Raw genomic sequence first — 9093 nt, 5'->3', positions numbered from 1 at the left:
CATGTTAAAAGAAAACCAGGTACTTAAAGGAACTCTTAATGGGTAAGCAATGCGTTTTTACTACTATAGCAGGCTACAGTTCCTGACAAATGATAAACTATAATGAAATCTTGCATCTTACAAGGAACCAGATACTTTTTTTGATAGTAATGAAGAAAATCTGCAGGTATTCCTAAAGTTTTTCTAAAATTGCCAGAAGAAACCTTCTAAATACGTAGCTGCTAAAAAAGAGATTTAGTCATCTTGATTCAATCCCCCCTATTGCTATTGAAACCCCAAGATAGCAATCAGCCTTCTAGTAAAAGCAACCCAGGTAATCCAATAGTCAAACAGAATTTGTCACCTCAACCTAGTTCAGTTTTATGTATCAAATCTCGGAGAAGACATGAATGTGTAAATATGTCGTATTCTTTCTGGCATGCGTGCATTTAAATTTTACTGAAGCAGTCTCTAAAGCAGTCAGTGATAGGAAAAGATAAATGTTAGACCTTTGGCTAATGAGTTGCATTTTATTTTGTACAGTCAAAAGTCTTTAATCCGGACGTCCATAATCCGGAATGATCTATAATCCGGACCTCAAAGCTACAAACTTTCTGCGCATGCGTATGCTCATAATACGTTTACGCATGCGCGTTTAATGCATAACGGACGGTATATGCTAAGCTAAAATTATCTAATTATCTATTTCAGTTAATGTTGCAGATTGCGTTGTTCCTTAATCTTCTAATTGGATCCGGCTTATTATTTTTTCCGGACTGTTAGAGCAATTTTATAAAAGTAAGCTTGAACTTTGGATTATGTCAAAACGAATTTCGGATTCTGGAGCTGACAAAGGATCTACAAAGCGAAAACATGTTTCGATGTCCATCAAACAAAAAGTGGAATTGCTGCAAAAAATGGATCCTTACTAAATGTAGTATTTCATCTCGATGTACTCCATCTTTGATATGATTTAAATCAAATTCTTCGTCATTATAAATATCACGAATACACATCAAATAGTTTTCTGGTTGCAATTTTCTAATTTCGACTATGCATAATGTATGCTTTACGCATGTGCGCGTTGAAAGAAATGTTTAATAAAGGAAACAAATAAATATTAAGCTGCTTTTTTTTTTTTTTTTTTTTTTTTTTTTTTTTTGTAAATTTTGATACCCTTTAGATCATAATTGCTCTTTATTTCATAAATTACTGTTTCATATTTTTAATTTTATAATTTCTGCATGCCATCTTACCAGATTTAAACTGATGATCTATAATCCGGGATCGCCGAAGTCCCGACGAGTCCAGATTAAAGACTTTTGACTGTATACACAATCTTATGCTTTCAAATACATTTTCAGTTCAGAGCACAGTTGCCAAAATATGACCTTCATTTATTACTTACTTAATTATCACTATAAATTTTTTTATTAATTACAGTATTTCAAAATTTTAATGATCAGTTAATTAATTAAACTTACTTAATTTTTACAGAAATAATTATTGAGCAAGTATCTATCTCAGGATATAAGTTTTAAGGTATGTATGTATATGTCTGAAACTGTTAATAAGAAATTAGCACATTCATGTTATGTAACTAAATTAATTTCATAAACCTGGTATATTTTTAATGTATTAGATGTAATATGAACTGTGAGTCATAATTGGTTTGGTTTAGTTGATTATTCCAAAGCACACTAGGGCTCTCTTTCTAAGGGGAGGGATGCCTTCGTGGAGGACGTTCTGGGGTAAATTAGCTCGTATACACATTACAGATGCGGAAAACCATGAAAACACCCATGTAGCCAATCAGATCCCTGAAATGAAATAGGAACTACCCGTGTTCAGTTATTTTACCGCTCCGCCACTGGTGGGCCTGTGAATTATAAGAAATGTGCTGTCATTTACACTGAGTAAAATAAATTCTGCTTTATCATAATTCAAGGGACTTTTGTATATCTTACATTAAACTCACATTTAAAATTTTTTACAAATTCAAATTATGTAATGGAAAAACTTGGCAATCTATCTTTATACAGGGAAGCATTTCCAGTTCGTTTATATATAGCTTATTTTTACCATAAATGCAAAATTCAAGAAAAAACAATTATCTCTTTCAAGAACATTGAGATTAATATTTATAAAAAATTTTGTAGTGCATTCTTGTAAACAGTTATTCAGAATGCCAAGGGTAGTAAATTACAAATTACAATGTTATATAGAGAAGGGACTGGAATTCTGAAATAAAATACATTATAGAACCATCATACAGCATAGATTATCTTGTATAAATAAAGCAGCAGGAAGAAGAAAGTTCACAAGGCTTTCAATTTTACATATAAGAATTGAAAAGCATTCTACAAAAGGATAAGAAATTTTACACTGAATCTTTCCTGCTTGAATATATTGAAAGGAAAAAAGTTGAATTATTGACCATATGGTTTAATGTTTTATTAATCATAATTATATACATTTTAAGTGCTATCTGCTTAGAACAAGATGCTTCTTAGCACCAAAATCATGGCAGCAGTGCAATTGAAAGTATTCTTAAATCTTCCTTAGCTGTAAAGATGAAATTTTATAACTTTTCTTTAAATTTCTCACATGCACAGTATGTAAAATTTAAAACAATTAATACCTTACTTTCAGATTTATAGGCATCTTTATCAAGAACTGCAAAAGAGGTTCATTTGATTGTCCTGTCAATACAAAACTGAAGTGTTACAGCAGATTAAAAAAAAAAATTATTGTAAATAATCTGTATTACAAAAAGAAGATAGAATTTACATAGCTGAAGTATTTTTCGTAAATATCTGAAGGACACTGAAAAAAGATCCGTCCTAATGTGGGAGAAATTGCACTTGTGTTCCTGGTATTTAATAAATAATAAGAGGAAAGTTAAGCATATAGGTATTGTAGGAGTTATATAATACAGGAAAACCAATTCACTAAGCATAACTCTAAATATTCTTTTGATAACATTTATATTTATGAAATCAGCCTGTAAAAATGAAGACTTTTCTAGTTATAAGATATATAGCAGTCTATGTATTAGAAAGAAACACAAATAAAGACCACGTTTCAGAATCTTTGTTTTTAAATTTAACCATTAGAAGGTTATGTGCAGATACTATGTCTCGGTATTATAGACTTGACATGGAAAAGCACTGAAAATAAACAAGATGCAAATAAATTTGTTTCAAATGATGACTCTAATTATGTTTTTCCTCCATCTGAAGAAATCATATCATCTGAATTGGAAGAAGGAATCAAATTTATGGCATCTGTCATTCTCCGAGAGCAGAGACTTCAAGCAGTAGCTAGAAAACTCTTACATAATCTTCAATAACAAAAGATGGAAATATTGTACAATAAAAGGTCTGGCTAGAAAATGGGGAATTCATCTTCCTATGAATATCCTCTTATCAGCCACAAATCAGTTACATAGAGACAATTAAGTATTACTTCATACACAAGGATGATAACCTCTGCTTTCTTTAAGGTTAAATACTTTTTGAATCACTAATGAAAATTAATATATATTTAAACTATGTATAATTTAGATAAAGGAACACCTCCTCTTCTGGTTTAAAAACTGGCACATCAACACTGTATTACTGGAAACTTCTTTCATGTATTAGATGTAATATACTTATACAAGCCATCTAACTATAAATTCAACTTGCGTTAGAAGTTTTCTTAAAAATCTGTTCCAAAAATAGAAGCATATTAATATGTATCTCAATGTATAAAAGTACATTAATATGTATCTCAATTAATGCTAATTTAGCAATATTACAGAACCAAATTAGCAATCAGATACCAAACAAATATAAATACATCTTAATCCTGTTTTTCCCTATGTATTTTCCTTTTCTCCCTAGCACCTATTCCTCACATATTTACTTTCGTTGGCATAATGAAATGTCGCCCATATCCTTAAAGGAGCCAAGTTGGCGCAACCAAGGCTGTTCTCCGAAACTTATACGCGGAATTAAGATGTGTTTATGTTTGCATGGTAAATTATTGCTAATTAGGTTCTGTTATCTAGCTAAATTAGCATTAAAAGTAGAGTAATGTACATTTATGACGACAGGGCAATTACTTTTGGATTCGATTTCATATATAGGGTGTTTCATAGATCATAGGACAAACTTGGAGGGGTGGTGGAGAGTACTAAAACATGCATTTTTTGTATACGAATGTATGGTCTAAAGTGACGGGTTAAGGCAGGAACGCAAAAAAAAAAAAAAAAAAAAAGACACGAGAGGAAAATGTGTTTATGTACAAAATCAACGCAAAGTGCTTCTTTGCAGCAATACAGTATTAACAATATATGTTCAAAAAAGGGAACACTAACAGTAATAGAAACTACATCTGTGATTGGCTGGCAATGCAGCGGTAGAGGGCGGTAGTGAGCCGGAGAAACCACGATCCGATGCATCAGAAGATCATTTGCAACTCTGACATCGAGCGTGATGAGTGAGTTTAGGAAAAAGCTGACATGCATCTCATGTATGGTGCTGCTAATGGGAATGGCAGAGCAGCGCTACGGTTGTACCAGGGAACGGTTTCCGAACAGGCGTATGCCGAAGCACACAATGTTCGAGAGGTTACATCGGTCTCTGTGTGAAAACGGGTCATTTGAAGCCACTTTTGACACTAGGAGTGGAAGCAGAAGTACACGACAACCTCGCATTGAAGAATCATTGTACATGAATCACCTCAGACTATTGCACGACAAGAGCTATTGCACGTCGTCTGTAGCTGAGTCATTCAACCGTTTGGACAGTATTGCATGAAAATGGTTTGCACCCATACCATTTGCAGAGAGTCCAAGCCTTGCAAGAGACACATTACCCTCTTCGAGTTCATTTCTGTCATTGGTTCTAGCAGCAGTGTGCGGCGCAGGTGGATTTCCCATCGGATGCGCTATTCACGGACGAAGCAACTTTCTCACAAGACGGCATCTTCAATAGCCACAACATGCACGTGTGGGCAACTCATAATCCACACGGCACACGTCCACATGCATTTTAAACTCGCTTCTCCGTGAATGTGTGGGCGAGTATTGTTAACGACTACCTCATAGGCCCATACATCTTACCTGCACGTACAAATGGCTTATGTTATCATATTTTTCTACAAGATGTGCTGCCGCAATTGCTGCAAGATGTTCCGGCTGTCGTTCGTGATCGCATGTGGTTCCAGCATGATGGTGCACCAGCCCATAACCACGCGCGGGTCCGCAATTACTTGGATGGGACATTTCCGGGCTGATGGATTGGCCACGGTGGACCCGTTCGATGGCCACCCGGTTCTCCAGATTTATCCAGTTTGGATTTTTTTATGGGGCCATCTGAAGAGCATCGTTTACGAGACTCCCGTTGACTTACGGGAGGACCTCGTTGCACGACTATCCATTGCGGCTGCAAGCGTGCGCGAAATGTCTGTCGTTTTTCAAAATGTTCGTCAAGCCTTTCTGCGACGTTACCAAGCATGTATCACTGCTGGTGGTCTTAACATTTATTGTGAATACTGTATTGCTACAAAGAAGTACTTTGCATTGATTTTGTACATAAACACATTTTCCTCTCGTCTCTCTCTCTCTCTCTCTCTCTTTTTTTTTTCCGTTCCTGCCTTAACCCGTCACCTTACACTCTGCAATCCTATAAAAAATGCATGTTTTAGTACGCTCCACAACCCCTCCAAGTTTGTCCCATGATCTATGAAACACCCTGTATATATTTAGCTAATATCTTACACAGATCTGTTTTATGAATTTACAATTTACTTTCTATCTTTCCAATTTAAAAAACATTTATTAATGTTTTTAAAGCTTTCAGCTAAGCTAAGCTAATAAAATACTACAAAGAAGTAAGATTCCGAATGCTTAACGAAACTGAAAGAAAAAAGACATAAAAAAAGATTTAAAGCTTGCATTTTTGATTTGACTTAATGGTTAAATACATGATCATGAACTTTTTTCCTTAGCTGAATGCTTTCATTAAGGCTAAATCAAACCATTAACATGAAAACCCAGAAACTTTTGTATTCCACTTAATGCAGTCTTTTAATTATTTTCTGTTTATTACTTTGCTTTAATGAAATAATTTTTACATTTTTCAATAATGTATGATCCATTGTTACTGCAATGCTTTTGTTTCCAATTTATCCAGATTTTTATTATTTTCTACTTTCATTATTTTGTTTTTGTAAAATATTTTGTTATTAAATTTTTAGCAATGGAGGATTTTGTGTTGTTGCGGTGCTTTTTTTTAGCATTTAATACAGATTTTTAATACTTTCTGTTTACCGCCTTGCTTTCAAAATAATTTTTTTGTATATTTTTAAATAACGTATGATTTATTGTTATTATTATTTATTTTTCAACCTATAGATATGACTCTTCTTCAATTCAGAAATTAGATTTATTTCCTAAGAAATCAATTCATTTCATGTCTTAAGAAACATCACTCAACTGCTGTTGGAAAAACTGTTTCAGAATGAGAGCTTAAGTTATTGCAGCTTAAGAGAGCTAACTACAAATATTATTATGACAACTTTAAACCATTGCTATGTAAATCTTTCATATAAAAATGATGTCGATAGCTACAGCAATATGAAACATAGAAAAATAGAAAATAGCATTATTTTTCAAAACATTTTATTAAAGTCATGATTAAAGAACCTTCTATCAAAACTGCAATAACAACCTTGTATTTAACGTACGTATATTAAAACACTCAATCGATTTCGAGGGCAGCTAAAGGTCCCTCCTCATTAGGAGAACGAAATTACTAGAAGTGAGGGAAAACGACCACGTGTTTCTGAGACTCCTTTGTCAATGCTTTATTTTTCTTCTTTTTTTCCCTTTTTTTCTTTAGCTGCCCTCGAAATCAATTTAATGTTTTAATATATGTACGCTAAATACAAGGTTGTTATTGCGTTTTTATTGTCACCTTATCAGGTTCAATGTTCCGTCTTATTTTCTTCGGGAACATGCAAGGACCTGACTCGGAACAGAGAGCTTACTAAAGCTATGTTCAATCACTGTGGGAAGTAGACAGGATACACAAGAAGGGTATACAAAACCCTTTATTTTTCTCTATTTACAATAACTTCCGTACTTCGGAATACACAGACCCACTACTTGTGGTCTAAACGTAAAAAAAAAAAAATAAAACTAAACTCTAATTTAACTTTAAAATAATAAACGTGGAAGATTGGCCTTATATTAACAGGAAGCCGTATGTAGTACAGAGAACTGTGAACACTACCATACATTTAAAAATTATCAAGAGGATTAAAACCTCTAGCCTGGAAGGCAACCAGCAACTGAGTAAAACTTCTAAGGTAAGCGGCCTGCTTCGAATAACTGCTTCCTCTCTCTCTCGCTTGGCAAAAAGCCACAACTTAAATACTTGGCGTTCGCCAGACAAACTTTGCATAAATACATTAACGCTTATAATTCTGGCCGGAAGTAGAAAATAAGAAGTGATAGTAAAGATTTAAAATAAAATAAACGTTAGTAAAACTTAAGATCCTTACATACTTCCCGACGGAGTTAATTAGTTTGAAACTGAGGTCTAAAACGACCTTGTTGAAAACTTTTAGCTCTAGAATCTAACGCGAGGCCAATCTTTTACAAACATTTTTCGCTAGAAACTAGAAATTTAAAAGAAAGAAATTTGTTTTTACAATAGCAGCTCCCAGGACACACAATTTTTTTCATCTGTACTGCATCTAAACAGGAGCTTTTATTCAAATCTGGTTCCTTCCAGAGATCTGGAAGGAAAAATAGTTTAATGAAATGTTACATAATGAAATGGCAAGTAACATGTATAATTATATTTCTCTTAACATTCTTATTTCATTCATAACTATTTTAGTTATCTCTCCCCGTGCTCTCTGACATGTGTTGTAAAAGAACACCAAACACGAATGTGTTTATGTCTATGTGTTCAACACTTCCTCCTACAATCAAAACACTAACGTGTTAAAATTCAACATACCAAGACCTCGTAACACACCCTAATTTCAACTCTAAACCCTGAGGTACTATTCTGAAAGTGGCTAACTCTGAAGTGTAGCGTCAGAGAGCCTAACTACATCATTCAACATTTAACACATATTCACCATGATTTAGTCTTTTTACAGTCACACGAATAAAAAAAAATTTTAACATTACTTTCACTTTTACCATATCACGGTATTTCTTAAAATTTAAAATAACAGTTCACATTGTATATAAGAACATATTAACATGCCGTTAATTTTATACATTTGAAAACATACATTAGTAATACATTGTTAACTTCTATTCTTTTCAAAGCAAGTGCCAATTCTTTCTACATTGAAGTAATACATTTCAAAAAGTCTTTCAGACTAAAAATTCTTTCTTGCCAGAATGTTTTAAATAATATTTATACAATAACTTTTTACAATATTTAAGTCTTTACACAACGCTATTATACATCAACTTTAGTTTTACGCGCGAGTAATTGAAAAACATAATACCAAAATCGGTAACAACTCATTTCTCGCCCTTTTGGCGATAAAGGTAGACCTCGCATGAGGTAAAACTTCTTGAAATCTGCCACTTGCAGTAAGAATGAAAGATTAACTTAAGTTTGCAAAGTAACATAAAATTTTATTTATCTTTGTGATATTCGGACATTCTTTTCTGGGCCCAGTCCTGAAAGGTAGTGCAGATTGTTGTTTGATTTATCCTCCTTCTTGTACGGGCTCGCCCTTCAGTGCCTTCCTCTAGATGCTTTCTTTTTTCTCCAGTTCGGTCACCCTTGAATACCTTCTTTTTCGCTTCTGCCTGTGGTCTTGGTCGTTTGATGGCAGCTGGTCTTGGCGGAACCGGGAAACTTCTTTCGTGTTCCTGCTTGGACCTCGTTGCTGGCCGTTCAAATTTTCCTTGTAACTTTTCCTCCGCCGCTGGTGGCCCTTCCGCAGTTCGGCGACATTTGCTGCGGAGAGTCCTGTCGGATGAGTAGATCTTCCGTTTTAGAGCCGGGTTATAGTTGCCGTCATTTCTCCTGGTTCTCTTTGCATACGTCGTCCTTCTCCCTTCTTCATTCTGGGGTTGTTCGTGAGCTC

This window comes from Stegodyphus dumicola, chromosome 3, assembly GCF_044657685.1.
Source record: "Stegodyphus dumicola isolate Sdum_Otavi_A_Nest chromosome 3, ASM4465768v1".
Taxonomy (NCBI): domain Eukaryota; kingdom Metazoa; phylum Arthropoda; class Arachnida; order Araneae; family Eresidae; genus Stegodyphus; species Stegodyphus dumicola.
Note: the sequence above shows the minus strand (reverse complement) of the source record.